At 34.0% G+C, this 16,599-nt stretch overlaps 1 pseudogene; it reads left to right on the top strand.

Moving 5' to 3' along the window:
* Positions 1–1,759: 1,759 nt before the first annotated feature.
* On the top strand, positions 1,760–15,646 carry LOC110696288 (annotated as a pseudogene).
* The last annotated feature ends 953 nt before the right edge of the window (positions 15,647–16,599 follow it).

Here is a 16,599-nt window from a genome sequence, read left to right as displayed (position 1 = left end):
ACTCTATTTTAGAGGATGTCCTATCTTTTTCTTCTAGTTTCGATGTTGTGTTTTGGTCACATGTTAAAAGGGAGGGTAATTTTGTCGCTCATCACCTTGCTAGAATTATCCCTTTTGGTCTTGAACAAATTTGGGTAAATCATTGTCCTTGTGAGATTTCCCCATATGTTTTGATGGACATTTTGTCCTTGAATTAATCTAGCTTGCTTTGCTTGCCGTCAAAAAAAAAAAAAAAAAAAAAAAGTAGCAATCAATGACTTGATCCAACTTAGGGCCTGTTCACATTTATTTAATTTCAGTTCAGATTCAATCAGTTCAATTCAGTTCAACTCTTAATTAGTTCAGACGTTCAGTTCAGTTCAGGTCCAATCATTTCTGTTCAGTTCAGCTCAGTTCAGTAAATGTGAACATGCCCTTGGACAAATCTACTACTATATGTCTATATGAATATTAAATAGGTAATGCCGTAGTGCAAAGGGCCCTTATTTTGTGAAATGGTAAAAACCCTCGTTTTATAATACGTATGTATTGAGCAAAAAAAATTAAAACAAAGATGGTAAATTTTTTTTAAAATTAAATATTTAGGGTATGAAGTAAACAATTATTTGTCTAATTACTCTGGTGGATAACCATCTTTGATAAAATGACCTACTAATCCTGACTAAAAAAACTGTCAATTAATTAACTGGTTTAGCAAAAAAAGTTAGATTGAAAAATAAAAAAATATCCCATAATTAAAAAAACGAGTGTACAATAATTATTGTACATCAATTATAAAGATAGCCTAAAGTGATCAAAAGGTACCCCTGAAATGAATAAAAGTAGCTACGCTTTATTAGTAAAAAATCACATTTTAAATGACTAAAAATCAATTATTAGTGACTGAATGTAATTAGATTACCATTATAAAACTTTTCTTGGTGCCTATTTTTATAAAATTTTTATTATGTTTTATTATCAAAAATAAAAATAAAAAACAAAGGCAAAAAGTTATCCTAAAATTAGCTAAAAGTTACCCTTGTGCAGTTATACTAGTCGATGAACAATAATATTAGCGTATACCGGTGTGTATAAAAGTCATCTTAAAAAAAGACCAAAGGGAAACATGATTTTAGAATATGAGCCAGTAGTTAAAACTTAACCAAAGCCAACCCCACGTATACGTAACGATTGACAATTCCACAATACTTGGCGAAGGAAGGCGTATCTATTTGGACTGTTGTAGCGTTGTTTCCTCACTTTTTCATTTTCATAACTATGCAACCACGCATGCGGCTTTCTTTCCCTTCTTTGCTCACCTAATACGTAGTACTACTACCCTACTCTTCAACCACAAGTCCACAACTTATTAATTCTTCCACCTCCCCGATACAACTTCTGATTGAATTCCGTCTATATTTCATTTTACCTAAAAGTGTTAATTAGGATTTTGTAATATCAAGTTGAGTTAAAAAGTTAAATTATATTTCCTCTATTTTTTTTACTTAACCTGTTTCATTTATCACGCTTGTTAATGCAGAGTTTTAACCATTGTGTATTATGATTGTACTAATTAAGACAATTTTAACTAGATTTCACATGAATATGTTTTTTCTTACAAATAATTAATAAAAGACGGCTAAAGGAAGAAAAAGTATTAAATTATTGTAATCATACAAGTCAAAATTTAAATGACACTAGATTTTTTTTACATATGTCGGGTCAGTTTTTGACGTTTCTATTTTATCCCAAGTATCTTTTACACTAAAGAAATACTAAATCGGACCACTAGTACATACGAGTAGTATACAAGGCAAGAACTAATCCTCTATTTTCTCGCCTCAATTTCTCTCTCCTCTGTTTCCATTTATTTTCTCCCCCTTTTTTCTAGGTAAGTTTTTCACCCTTTCATTTGATCATGTTGTTGTTCAATTTGGCGATCGCGTTTTTATTTCATGTATTAATTTCAATCACTTAAATTTTGCTATTTTTGGTTATGAAATTTGATGTTATTTTAATCATAATTGAGTAATTGTCATTTGAGTTTTTTTTGCAATTTTTATTTTTAATAATGCATGAAGTTTATCAATGTTGAATTATGTAATATGAATGGTTTTGTGATGAATTGGGCTGAATTTGAGTAATTTTTGTGCATTGAAAGCGAATTTGCGTACTTGTGGATTGTTAAATTATGTTACTTGAGAGCTAGACAGTTGGGTTTTAGTAAGTTAGTGTTGGTAAGACTGTAAAAATTTGCAATGTTGATGCTAAGTTGGTTGTTGGAGTTTTTGAGTGAGGAAAAAAAGGTGTTTACTTTGAGAATTGCAAAATTATTAAATGGGTGTTTGATAAAGGAAGTGAAATTGAGATGTATTTGGTCTTCATTTAGGCATTGGTGTGTGTTGCCGTGCACGGCGGGTGTGTTCGTGCTGGATAGTCGTTGTGATCATTTGCTAGGTCGTTACAGAATTCTCCTAGCTTGTGTGCTAGTTCTATGGATCACTATTTGTGTTAGGATATATGTAGGATAGAGAATTTTAGGATAGAGGATTGTACCTTAGGGAATTGTACCTTAGGGAATTGGCATACAAAAAAGAAAAGAGGGTCTGCGAAAGCGGATTTGTAGAATTTTCACTTGTAAGTGTTGATTTGTCAAGAAAGTGGAGAGGTTGCACATTATAGCTTTGCGGTCATTTAGGTTGGTCCATATGTCTGTCACTCTAATCCCTATAATTCTGATGTGACATTAATGCTGGACATCAAGTTCTGGGGAGTGCACAAGGACACATTTTGGTGGAATGAGGATGTAAAAGCTGCAATTAAGTACAAATGACAATGCTTCTTGGCCTTGGGAGAATGCAGAAATGGAGAAACTATTGCAAAGTATAAGGATGCTAAAGGTGAGGCAAAAGAAGTTACTCGAGAGGCTGATTTGAGGGCTTATATGAATGTTTACGATAAACTAGATTCTAGGGATGGTGAAAAATGATATATAGTAAGCTAGGAGGAGACAAGTGATAGACCAAGAACCTTTGTATGGTAAAAGTGTGTGAAGGATAAAAACCAAAGGATCCTTGTTCAATGTAACTTGATTAAGGATATATGGCGGGACTGCGGGAGTATTCTGATGAGTTGTTTGTTTTAGATGCTCACAACCAGAAGTTTTATGCATCCTTGTGTGTGAATCTATATATCTGTCACATGTATGTTTGAGTATTATCACACCAGAAATTGTTCAATGTATTCTCATGTGTATATGTCTACCTTTTCTTTGTTGTGTTTGTCGATATGTTTTGGCTAATTGTATTATTTTCCTTTCAAGTGTAGTTTTGCATATTAACTTTTCCTTTTTCTTATTGAGAAGATCAAGAAGTATCTTGCTCGTCTGATGGGGTGGGGGAACATTTATAAGAGGCGTATCAAAGTTTTTACCTTGGCCTTAATAATCTACCTGGACTATAAGGTAAGCCTTTCAACATATATTCCTGATTTCATTTCCTTTTCCTCTTATTATTTATTTCAAATAATGTGCTGAAAGCTTTATTAAGGAATTATGTGCTCACAGGCTTTACAGAAGAGAAGTAAATGGATTAAAAACAAAACTAAAAAGGCTGCTGTATGGAAAAAGGCTCATGAGCGCAATGCTAGGCGTATTCTCAACTTCATGATACAAATGGAGGGTTTGTGGGTAAAACTTGGGCAATATTTGTCCACACGAGCTGATGTTCTTCCTGAGGCCTATATACGGAATCTCCAACAGCTACAGGATTCCCTTCCTCCTCGACCCTTAGACGAGGTTATTTTTCAACTGCTTTTGCAAATTAACCTGAATAGGTGAAAGTATTAGTGGCTTTGGGTTATTGGATGTACTTTATATATGAGTAGCTGTTGCATGCGATCCTTGCATGTCATATGTTAATTTCCAGATTCAACGAGTAGCTGTTAGCTTAAGTATATTGGATTTCCTGTTGGGTTTTAGTTATGGGTAGACATGGCTAGCTTGAGATTGTTTTAGGAATTTGCTTGAGCGACAAATACCTGTAGAAAGATAGAAAGAGAGTGAGTTATCATCAATTATTGCTCAGTTTGTAATGTGTATCAAAGACTACCTTTGGAAGTTCATCTTTGAGAGGTCCAATATGTACATCTTCAAATTCTTGTGGATGATGCTCGTTTTTAACTTTTAGAGAATCCAGGTTAATCGTCAGTTGCTCTTTGCATAATTATCTGCCTTTCTCTTCTTAGTCCTTAGCCTTTATATTCAATATATGTGGCCTGGATAATAGGGTACTTTTTCCAGTATGATCCAGTCTCTTTCCTAAATCTCTATTTCACATATCTATACCTTTGTAATGAAGACGACAATTAATTCCCAATCCTATCCTCCTTGGTTATTACTCAGTCCCATGGAACATCCATATGCTCATTCAAGATATCAACTACCTCCTTCAAGATTTTTAAATTATGTATAGCTCTGACAACTTCCGTGGGGCTAATTGTGTTGCAGGTTATTTGTCTAAGCTTGGTCATTCTATTCTCCATGACTGGAGTCCAAGTATTATTATGTGTGGGGCTGGCTGATACTGCTTTTGATGTATAAGTTCATGATATGCTAGGTTCAGCCTTTGAGAGGTCTTTTAACACTGTTTTTGCACTCTTAATTAAAAACTACTTAGGATGTGAAGTAACCATCACTTCTTCACATGGAAGTCCAGAAGATTTTTTTCTTTTAATATAATCTGTCATTTTGTATAGTTTTGGTTAATCATATATTGCTGCTTCTTTTGTGAGTATTTATTGGAAATAACTAAAGAACTCCACCAAGTGAAAAGTTTAAGAATTGTTATCACTGAATGGGAATGGATTTGGGGCCTGTTTAATGACTTACTCGTTTTGGAAATGGAGTGATATATGACTTTAAGGTATATCACATTTTGAGCAGCTAATCAATATATTAATGTCTTTAGCTTGAAGCTTATGTATCCAATATCAATCGAGTATTGACCTTAGGACTTTACTTTGAACTTTTTAATTTGTGTGTGTGTGTGTGTGTGTTTTCTGATAGTTCTGTTTTCTCTCAAGCCTCTCATTTTTTACAACCTACTATAATATATGTTTTCTTTCTGCTTAAAGTGCTTTATGAAACAAACCAGGGGTAAAATGTATTGAAAAGATTCAAAGATGAAGTTAATAAGTCAAGCCGTCAGCTACAATCTGATTTGATCATGCTTTACCAATTTGAACAAACAGTTACACTAGAGCCAATCACTTTCAAAGAATCACATATATATTGTTTACCTTTGTCAATTTTGATATTAAATCTAATACTTCAAAACATGAAACATTTCTGGACACGGGGGCAATATCAACTATATATTGCGTAAGTGTTGTTGTTTTCATCTGTGAAATAGCAAATTAATCATGTACAAGATGTTTCAAAGATATACATGTACCATTGGATTGACTTCTCCTTTTTCTTTTAATTATTTTCTTAAAATGTATTTTTTTTTTCTTCCCAAACAGGTCTGTCATACCATTGAGAAGGAGATGGGAAAACCTGTGGAGGAGTTGTTTTTGAAGTTCGTAGAAGTACCTCTGGCTACAGCATCAGTAAGATTTATATTATTACTGGTCTGGTTGTTTTTTTTGTATGCCAGCCTAACTCTGAAGATAGAAATATAGAATAAGTTGTTATATCTCAGAGTGTTGCTTGTACATGCATCAGGACCCACCGTTTCCTCCCCCCCCCCCCCCCCCCCTTTTTCCCAATGATTAAAAAATGAACTCGGCTAAACAATTAACTTGGTTTCCTATCAAATCAAATATACTTCATTATTGGTAGTTGTTTTTTTGTTTTTTCTTTATTTATATATTTCCTATGGGGAGGGCTTGTCAAGGATGGGAAATGGTTTCACTGTTTAGTATGATTATTTGAATGTGAAGAGATACTCAGGTGACATTCTTTTATGTCTTGTGTTACCATATCTTGAACTTCATCAAGCAGTGTTTGACATGTATTGTGTTTATTTACTCTTTATGAAAATCTCGTTAGACTATGCCAAGGTTGTATCCTGATCTATAATAGGATGGCCTGTGACAGTTATGGAATTTTTTAAAATTAACTTTAGTTTATTATATATATACGAAAACATCCTTTATATATTTTGTCTCTATGTTTAAATGAAGGAGCATGCTCAATGCTTTTAGCATGTTAAAATTATTTGTGACTTAGTTTTTGTTTTTTGTGCAGATAGCACAGGTTCATCGTGCTACACTGCAAAATGGACAGGAAGTGGTAGTCAAAGTTCAGCATGAGGGTATCAAGCAAGTTATATTAGAGGTTCTTACTGCCTTTTCCTTCCTATCTGACTTTTGCGTTAGAAAGAAAAACTAAAACATAATCAAAATAAAAGAGCCACAACCTGTAAACTATCACTGACTTTGGTGTAATATTTGTTCTTTTATAGGACTTGAAGAATGCGAAGGCAATTGTTGAGTGGATAGCATGGGCTGAACCTGTTTACAATTTCAACCCCATGATAGATGAATGGTGCAGAGAAGCACCAAAAGAACTTGATCTTAACATTGAGGCTGGTACTTATTTTCTTGTAGCTATTAATTATTATTAAGTGCTACAACTTTTCTTCAATCATCAGTTTTTATTTCATTTTGATTCTAGGCATGTTTTTCACTAAATTAGTGCTACAACTTTTCTTCAATCATCAGTTTTGTTGCTTAAGTTAGTTTTCTTTTAATTCTAGGCATGTTTTTCACTAAGTTTCTTCACATTTGTAGAGAATACTAGAAAGGTGGCCAGTAATCTTGGCTGTGACAAAACAAACAAGGATTCTAGGGGCACCAATAGCATTGAAGTTTTGATTCCAGAAGTTATACAGGTATTACTCTCTTGAAAGATCTTAATTGAATAGTATATTAGACGCTGAAATATTTAGCCGTGACAGAGGATAATATGCCAGAGTGTAGGTTTTATTTCCTTCAAATTTGGTAAAAACAAGAGAACTCATCCTGAAAATATATTTGTCTCCAAAAATGAACTACAAAATATAAGAATGAGCACATCAACTCAGCTTTAGATCCAATAGGATCTTAAGTGAGATACCTCCAAGACTTATCTGAGAAATTTATTTACGATCATATTCAGGCCTTACCGTGTTTTCTCCTTAAAGAGTTCACTAAAACAATGACTCTTTCCCTGTTTGATTTCTGCATTTTTACCACTGACAGTCAACTGAGAAAGTGATAATTTTGGAGTATATGGACGGGGTTCGTCTAAGTGATGTTGAAGCTCTGCAAGCATTGGGTGTTGATAGAAAAAAAACTTGTGGAAGAAATTACACGTGCATATGCTCACCAAATCTATGTTGATGGATTTTTCAATGGCGATCCTCATCCTGGTATGTGAGATATCTCTGTTACTGTCCATCCTTGCTGCTTGTCATTGCCCTGTAATATTCTTTGCCACTATATATGCTCACAGCTTGTATTACTAGTAAAATCCATTTATATCTTTCTAATTAAATGTTTTGTTTTTATGTTAAACTAGGAAACTTTCTTGTGAGTAAAGAGTATCCACATCGTCCAATTTTGCTCGACTTTGGCCTCACTAAATCACTTCCTGAAACCACAAAACAAGCTCTTGCAAAAATGCTCCTAGCAGCTGCGGAGGTTAGTTGGAGCTCTTTGTGTTTTTTTAGGGGATTTTCCTTATGTAAATCAAATGATGGTAAAGCGTGCTTTTAGCAATAAAGTTTGTGGGGTACTAAGCTTCAGGCTTCAATAGGAGGCCAAATCTGTTTGCAATCCAGAGGTCATTTGATTTAAATGAGTACTATGTTGACTAATGATTGGTGCTTTTTGAAGAATGCTTTCTTCCTTATATTATACAAAGATTATAGATCCTAATAGTTTGTATTTTAAGTCTGGACCTTGGTCTGTGTAAATGGGATTGACGTATGTTATGCTTCTTTGGTAAGCCTGACAAAACACTTTTGCGGTCAATAGGGAGGAAATGAATGAATGACATGTTCAACAGTGCCTTAACGTATGACAAAGAACTTTTTTCTATGGGTGAACCCTGTGACATCCACACTGGAAAGAACTTTTCCAGTAAGTATTTCAGCAGACCAGAATGTAATATTATTTGAAGATCTGTAATGTTACTAATGTAGTATCAGGTATAAACAAAATTTTATTAAAATTTTAGGACTGCCTAAAAGCTCTATACTTTGTAGAAATGATTTGCAGTTCAACAGATTCCTGCAATCACTCTGCTCTTCCTGATTGCCTACAACCTTAATATCTATGTTATTTTTTGTTTCTAGTGTAGCAGCTGTTTCATTTAATCTGATTTCATAGTTACTTTTTTGAATTAGTATTCTTTTTTTTTTTCCTCATGTGCTTTACTGAGTTCTCAAAGGTAATATACATATGAGAACTTCTATTTGATCATATTGATTGACTTACGAAATATTTGTTTCAACGGCAGGGGGATCATGTGGCCCTTTTGTCTGCATTTTCAGAGATGGGACTTAAGTTGCGCATGGACTCAGTGGCGGAGCCAGGATTTATAATTCGGGGGGACAAATTTTGGAGGTTAAAGTTTCGGCAAAAATCTCAAGAAAAAAATTGATAACCTAAATTGTTTAATATTTATTTGAAATCACATATGCCAATTATTTCTATATGGAAAAAGAGGGGTAAAAAAGTTTTATTGTATATTAAGAAAATTATCCAACAAAAATGAATAAATTTATATTTGTAAATCCTGTTATGTAATCACATAATTGATAAATAAAAAGTCAAATAATTATCGTTAAAACAAATTGATGGTAGATATGAAGGGCCAGGGTTTGAGTTACATTCGAAAAAATAAACTCAACTTTTTCAAATCAATCATATTATTAATATGTATTTCGTTAAAACACAGTTACAAACAATTAATTAATAGTAATCTATTTATTAGAAATGTAAAAAAAAAATTGAGTTTAAGCACACTTAGTTAAAGTGATAATTAAAAACAAGAAGTAGGAAATAAGAAATAACATTAAAAATCCTAAAACAAGAAATAGGAAATAAAAAATCAAATTAAAAAGGTTGTTGAAAATTAGAGTATGTAATAAAAAAAACAAGAAGTAGGGGAAAAAAAAAACAAAAAAGCTGAAAAACAGTAGAGTAGGGAATCGAACCTAGGACCAAAACACAGCCTTACTAAGGACTCAACCACCAAACCATATTCAATATTGTGATATCTACTGTAAGTATATGTTATTTATAGCCTTTTACTGTATTTTCTTGATTTTTTTTTTTTTTTTTAAAAAAAACTTTTTTTCCGAAAATGGGGGGACAACTGTCCCCCCTTGTTCTAATGTGGCTCCGCCACTGCATGGACTTACCTGAGCAGGCAATGGAAGTGACAACAATATTCTTTCGTAACTCAACTCCCGCAAGTGAAGCTGCTGTGAGTGCCCAGTTTGGTTTCAAGGTCACCGTTGATTTTTAAACTAATCTATACTAATTTCATTGTTCTCTGTCCAGGAAACGTTAAAGAATTTCTCAGAAGAAAGAGCAAAAAAAATGAAGGCCTTACAAGAAAAAATGAAGCTTGATGACAAAGAAGCTAAACGATTTAGTCCTGTAAGTACACTTGGTTTCAATGAATGATGCTACGATTGCTACTCTTTTTGTCCTGTAATATATGTTTGTAAACATTGTAATGGTTGCTTTTAGGTTGATGCCTTTCCTGGGGATATAGTGATTTTTGCACGGGTGCTAAATCTTTTGAGAGGTTAGGGCGTTAATGCTTTTTTAGATAATCTTTTTTTAATTCACCTTCCTTTAACAATGTCTTGACTTTTGAGGTTATTATACATGGCTTGATATTAATTAAACGTCTGACTTTGAATTAGGTCTTTCTGCTACAATGGAAGTCCGCATAGTCTACTTTGATATCATGAGACCATTTGCTGAGTCTGTTTTGGGCGGGTGTGTTAATTTTCTATCAAATGTGGATGTTTTAAATTCAACTCATGCCTTGTCTGACGTAGATTGATTACCTGTCAGAATCATTAATATGGGGCCTGCAACAAATACGCAATGGCTCTGTGATACTCCTGTGCATTCAGATGTGGAAGGCAAGCTGCGGAAGCTCTTGATTGATCTGGGAAATGCTGGAAAGATACTTGGTATTCAGGTATGTTATATATGTATATTATACTTGTACAAGTTTTTTTTTTGAGTCATGACTCTTTTCATGTTCCTTATAGTACTGAATCTAAAAGATGACTTGTCTTAAGTTTTTTGTGTTTTTTTTAATGTATTTTTCACTTTGCTTACCAGATGAAGCATGCTCACAAGTAAATAAGATATATGTATCTTTACTTAGTAAATTACTAGTTGTTTTATTCTGCTTTTTCACATCTTTCATCTGTATTTTGTTTGTCTTCTCCTTTCATCTTTTTCTCATTAAATCCTAATGGGTTGGGAAGGGCGTCTTTTAGGATTTAGAAATTTGAAGGTTGGAGTGTCTCTATTTTTTATTTATTGAAATATCTACTCAGCCTTCACAACATTAAATTTTACTGTCCTAAGCTAGAGCTTTTAGTTGAACTGTTTAATTGCTGTTTTTTTATTCAAAAGTTCATTATTCAAAAGTTCAATGGAATTTGAACAAGATAGTTACAGGTCTGTTGACATTTGATATACATGTTTGCATGCGTCCATTATATGTTCTGGGTGGTGGTTCTGAAAAAGAGAGGTTGCTACTTGCTAGTGTCATAATCTTCTATTTCCATTCTTAATATACAAATTGTTCACACACAATCTATCAAGTGCCTATTTTCAACTCTTAAATGGTATTGGATCTTATCGCTAGTGATTTAGAGCTATATTAGATCTCTAGATTTAGCCGAGAAGTTGCTTGAACTAGCTCAACTTATTATATTAGTTGTAGACATGTAGTGTTGTAGTGACATGTCTTCCATTCTTTGGGCATGTACTAGTGTCTTACAGTGAAAATAGCATTATGCTATGGACTAGCACATATTAGTGACCAAAACAGAGAGGTGAAGGACAGAAAGGAGTGATAAAGAGAGGAAGGTAGACTAGGAAAGAACAAGCAAGATATGATTGTATCAATGCTAACCAAGGTGAATCACCAATTACAGCATAGCCAATCTTTCGAGAGGAATGGGCCTCTCCTAGGGTGCATAATACTAATTACTTTCCACAAAAATATAACTTGACTCCCCCTCTTTCTAATTGTAGCTATTTATTGAGCTCTTCCTCTAACTAACTAGCTTATTATCAAGCCACTAACTCGTAATGTACTTATCAGTTTAAAGCACATTAATTATCACTTTATCAGTTGTGTCAAATTTAGGTGCTTCTTGCTTTCTTATTATATTTGTGAAAATTTTTCCTTGAATCTTTGAGGATGCTTTTAAGTTTGCGTGTTCTTAGAGTCTTGGATACAAAATTATCATAATTGAAGCATCCCTTTTGTTTTGATATAAGTTTCTTAGTTCCATCTTGCTATATTGTTATATGGCTCAACTGTTTTAACTCTTTAAAGTAATGAATTAGGGAATGGCAAAGTACATTTATAGTTTTACACGGAATGTCCCTTGTGAATGTCCAGGTAATGGATCTTCTTTAGAAAACACTTATTCTTTATTTTTATTATTACTCATTTTCATCCAAAGAAGTGGGTGTGAGTGTATATAAAATTCCATGAGGAAAAGCAGAAGCTTTTTAATGAAGACTCATTACCTAGGACTTGAAACACTGAGTATTACTTGTGGAACCACCGAACCACAGAGATTTTTTATTGGAATTTAGCCTATGCAGAATTGCAGATGAAAGTTTTCCCTCTCATTATAGTAGTCAACATTTCTAGTATGTGGTTTTTCAAAATAGCTGTCAAGTTTCCTATAATAAACCACAAAAGCATTTGATGTGCCACTAAACTCAATTTTTATTGGTAAAAAATAATCATCTAGAAGGTGGGAAGCATAGCAATGTTCCCTTATTATATTCTCATTCCCTAAATATGACAACTAAATGGGGATGGAAGGAGTATAATTCTGCTTTAAAAAATATTTGTTGCTGATGTTGAAATGAGAATTTTTTGTTTACAACCACTGCCAATTACAGCAAACTGGTCACAACAATTTAAGGCATTTGAAGGGTTCTTATGACAGCATGTACTTATCATGACAAGTTTTCTGCAATGTCAATTAGGTCTGTGCCTACAAAGATGGGGAAGTCATCATTGACACTGCTGCTGGAGCACTTGGAAAGTATGATCCCCGTCCAGTTCAGCTTGATTCATTGTTTCCTGTCTTTTCAGTGACAAAGGGTATCACTGCAGGACTGCTACATTGGTTAGTCGATAACGGGTATGATTTACTAATGTCGTGCAATTGTGCTAATTTTGCTTCTCTGGCTTTGAGCTTCTGAAGCTATAACCTGTTGGCAAGTGGTGCTATCAATAACTATATACTAAAAGACACACCAGTAATGACACGTGTCATCTCCAGGTGTGTCCTTAGTGTTTTTTTTTTTTTTGAAATTATATTAAAGAAATAAAATTTATACAAAAATAATTCCCTAATATTATACAATATAATTACAAAAAATAAAAAAAATTTTGATATATCTTTAACATAAATTTTTATATAGCTATAAAAAAAACTTTCTCAACGTAATTTTGATTATTTTTTACATCATTTTATATTTAACATATCTTTTGTAATTCAGTAATTTGATCAAAATTTGTCAATTATATTATTAGTTTTTTATGTTTATAAAATCAATTATAATAATGATAGTTTAATAATGGTTATTGAAAATTACTGTGCATGACACGGGAATTAACCTAGTCGTGTGTAAATTTTAATATCTGTCTGTCTTCCTTTTTTCTTAAAAAAATAGTATCCTGCATTCCTGCAGCTAGACATTTGTATCAGATCCCTGGAAGCAACTAAGCTTTGTGTTTTTCATAGACTGTGAAGCTACTAAGTGTAATCAAGATGTACTTTATAAAGAGGGTCTTCAAGTACAAAGCAGAATGTACACCTTTAAAAATCTAGGAATATGATTATGTTGGTTTGCAGTGGGGAGGATATAAAAGTCTGAAATTTTCTGTTGGATAATTCTTTTTGCTTCTTATCCTGCAGAAAACTAAGATATGATGAAAATATTGCCTCTATATGGCCTGAATTTGCATCAAATAATAAGGATGTGATAAAGGTATTATTCTTACATGCACACAGACATCGATCTTTGCTTTAGTTTGTTTCCTTTCTGCTGCCTTCTATTGTGTTACATTACATGCCTTGTCTCTGCAGGTTCATCACGTTCTTAATCATACATCTGGTCTTCACAATGCATTGGCCAACATCATGAAAGATAATCCTTTATCAGTATCTGATTGGAATGATTGCTTGCAACAAATTTCTCAGTCTACTCCTGAGAGTGAACCTGGTCAGCTACAGCTGTACCATTATCTCTCATTTGGTTGGCTCTGTGGTGGAATTTCTGAGGTTTTAATCTTGTCTTTTACTACAATACTTCTCATATGCTACTATGCCTTTTTTTTTTTTTTTTTTTTTTTTTTTTTTTTTTTTTTTTTTTTTGGCACGCTGGCATTAGATATAAACAATTGGCTCCATCTCAAAATTCATTTTATCTTTATCTGTACATTTTTCTACACGTTGAATCTGAAAGTTGATACGATTATCATTGATGGATTTTGTAAATACAAGTAATTTATCTATGGGGCTGAATAGGTTTCCACCCAAATTAAACTGAACTAAACCTAATTTAATGTAATCTGACTCATCACCCGAACTTAATATGAGCCAGATCTACCTGATCTGAATAGTCCATATTCTTGTTCTAATTTGCGATATTGCCTTGATTCTGTTTATATTGGATCAAGTTTTTTTTATTTTATTTTAATGGGGTATCAGTGATCCTGACTCCCAAGTTAGCTATTCTCTCTGCCTGACTGGTGACTCCATTTTGGATTCTACACTCAGAATTAATCATTTTTGATATACCTGCTATTATTTTACATTGTGTTTTTGCATTTTACAGCGTGCATCAGGGAAGAAATTCCAAGAGATTCTTGAAGAAGCATTCATTCGTCCACTAAGTATTGAGGGCGAGCTGTATATTGGGATTCCCCCAGGTGATTTAGCATTCTTGTGCTTCTTTTAAAGTTTTTTCTGGGCATAGTTTCTAATTAAAACTGAAATTAGATTGAATGTATTTGATTTATGAATGAGAAAAAGAGAATCAATCCATTAATGCTATTTTTTTCCCTCCTTCCCTTTGGTTCTTTGTATTTTCATTTCTTCTGTTTCACATATTTTTTAATTCAGGAGTCGAAGATCGACTAGCAGCACTAACATTGGACACTGATGATCTCAAGAAACTCTCTGCCGTGGAAGCTCGTACTGACCTGCCCTCCTCTTTCCAACCAAGTCAGATTGCTCAGGTTGCCACTGCACTCCCACCCCTCTTCAATTCTCTTTTTGTCCGCCGTGCTATCATACCTGCTGCTAACGGGCACTGCTCTGCTCGCGCTCTTGCGCGATATTATGCCTCATTGGCCGATTGTGGAACGGTTCCTAAGCTTCCCTCTTCCTCACCACCCCTTGGCAGCCACGTTCATATTCCAAAGTTTTCATCTGAAAAACTTCGAAAGAAAGAAAACAACACTAGTAAGAAGCGCCTAAATCTGGTTTCTCTATGCAGAACCATGATGTCCGAAAAATTCAATTATGAAAAAGGTGCGAAGGCTGTCAAGGATCCTAGTTATGATAGGGTTCCAAGTGATGAGGCTAGCAGCAGTAGCAATAGCAATAGCAATAGCAATAGCAATGGCAATAGTAATGGCAATGGTGGTCATGTTGATCAAAACATACTGGGTAGTGATGTGAATGGCTATGATCATGATATGACAACTGCGAAACTTTTCAGTAACCCCAGCATTCATGATGCCTTCATGGGTATAGGAGAATATGAGAATTTTGCTTTGCCTAATGGAGATTTTGGGTTAGGATTTAAGCGGATAAACTCCGCTGATGGATCCATTATTGGTTTTGGTCACTCGGGAATGGGTGGGTCAACTGGTTTCTGTGACATAAAAAACAGATTCTCAATAGCCATTACCCTAAATAAAATGTCATTTGGTGGTGTCACCGGAGAGATTATTCAGCTGGTTTGTTCAGAGTTGAACCTCCCTTTACCCAAGGAATTGAAAGGTCTTGGCGATAGTAAAAGTAATTCAGATGTTGGAAGGCCCTTGATTAATTGATAATTATTTTCTCTTCAATTATCATCCCTTATGTTCATTATCAAAATTTTGTATGGTCTTCTGTTATGATATCTCTGTATTGTTGTATATTTATAAGATACGAAAGTGTCAGAAACTGAAGGCTATACCCGTAGCAATTGTATACAAATACATGCTGAAAGCATATTGTAAGATTCTCGATAACTACCTGTATTAATTCAATACAAAGATTTAAAAAAGCCTGTAAACGGTCAGCTAAAGAACCCGAGCTAGTGTAGCTCGATGAGTTCTAATTCTTATCTTAGGTTTGTCAGTGGTGTTCAATGGGAATTGTCACAAGAATGAGTAGTGTTGTGCATAAAAGAAATTCTCTGCAGGTTGAGGTCTGTACATGTCTATGATAGCCTATGCCTTGCTTACCGCAAGGCTCACGAGAACTTCCAGTGCATGAGACGTGAGCTCTTTTGGCGTATGAGAGTTTATGCAATAGATTCCCAGAGGTGGATATGTATAGAGTATGAAATCTGTGAATTAATTGTGTGCCAGTGAACCATGTAATTTATAGGATCATGCATTACACATCTATTACTCGAATGTAAAGTTGCACGAGGCCACTAGGGTATAGTAAACAAGCCACCGGGGTGGATGATTCCTGGAGTATGGTACGACGACATGCTCTCAGGTCCAGAGCTGAGAGATCATTGTAATTTGCCATTGTTAATAGGTCTCCTAGGCAAACGTTATTGGACAAGTTTTTTGTTATAAGCAATTAGCAGGACTTCGAAGTTCTGGGAAAATAAAATGTCATTCAAGTACTCAATTTTGTGTAGTCTAGCTCTTTGGTCTTAAATCGTTTATAAACTTAGTTCACAATTTTCAAGTTCCACCTACAAAGTGATTTAAGTAAAATTGTTCATCATATACACAAAGCCTTTTCAAATTGATACTAAAAAAAAAAAAAAAAAGTAATTTCAGTCAACTTTGGAAATGAGTCAAACTGAAAATATTTAACAGTATAATTTTAGGCTGTCCACCCTCCGCAAACACCTACTTCAGCACCCGCATCAACTCCCACCATACCAACTATATACCCACAAAAAACATTAGCATATATTAAGATTTGCAAATATCTTTGGTGGTTAGACTATTTACCATATAAAATACAAAGATGGTTTTGAGAGAAGATTTTCCTAACTTCTATATACCGATTATTGGTTTAATTATTATCTCTCACCAGAGACACTTTAGAGGTGGAGCCGACTGCTTACCTTCCCCGCCACCTACTTCTAACGAGTCAG

Source organism: Chenopodium quinoa, unplaced genomic scaffold (assembly GCF_001683475.1).
Source record: "Chenopodium quinoa cultivar QQ74 unplaced genomic scaffold, ASM168347v1, whole genome shotgun sequence".
Taxonomy (NCBI): domain Eukaryota; kingdom Viridiplantae; phylum Streptophyta; class Magnoliopsida; order Caryophyllales; family Amaranthaceae; genus Chenopodium; species Chenopodium quinoa.
The sequence above is the reverse complement of the archived record's forward strand: the minus strand, read 5'-3'. Positions and strand labels throughout refer to the sequence as shown.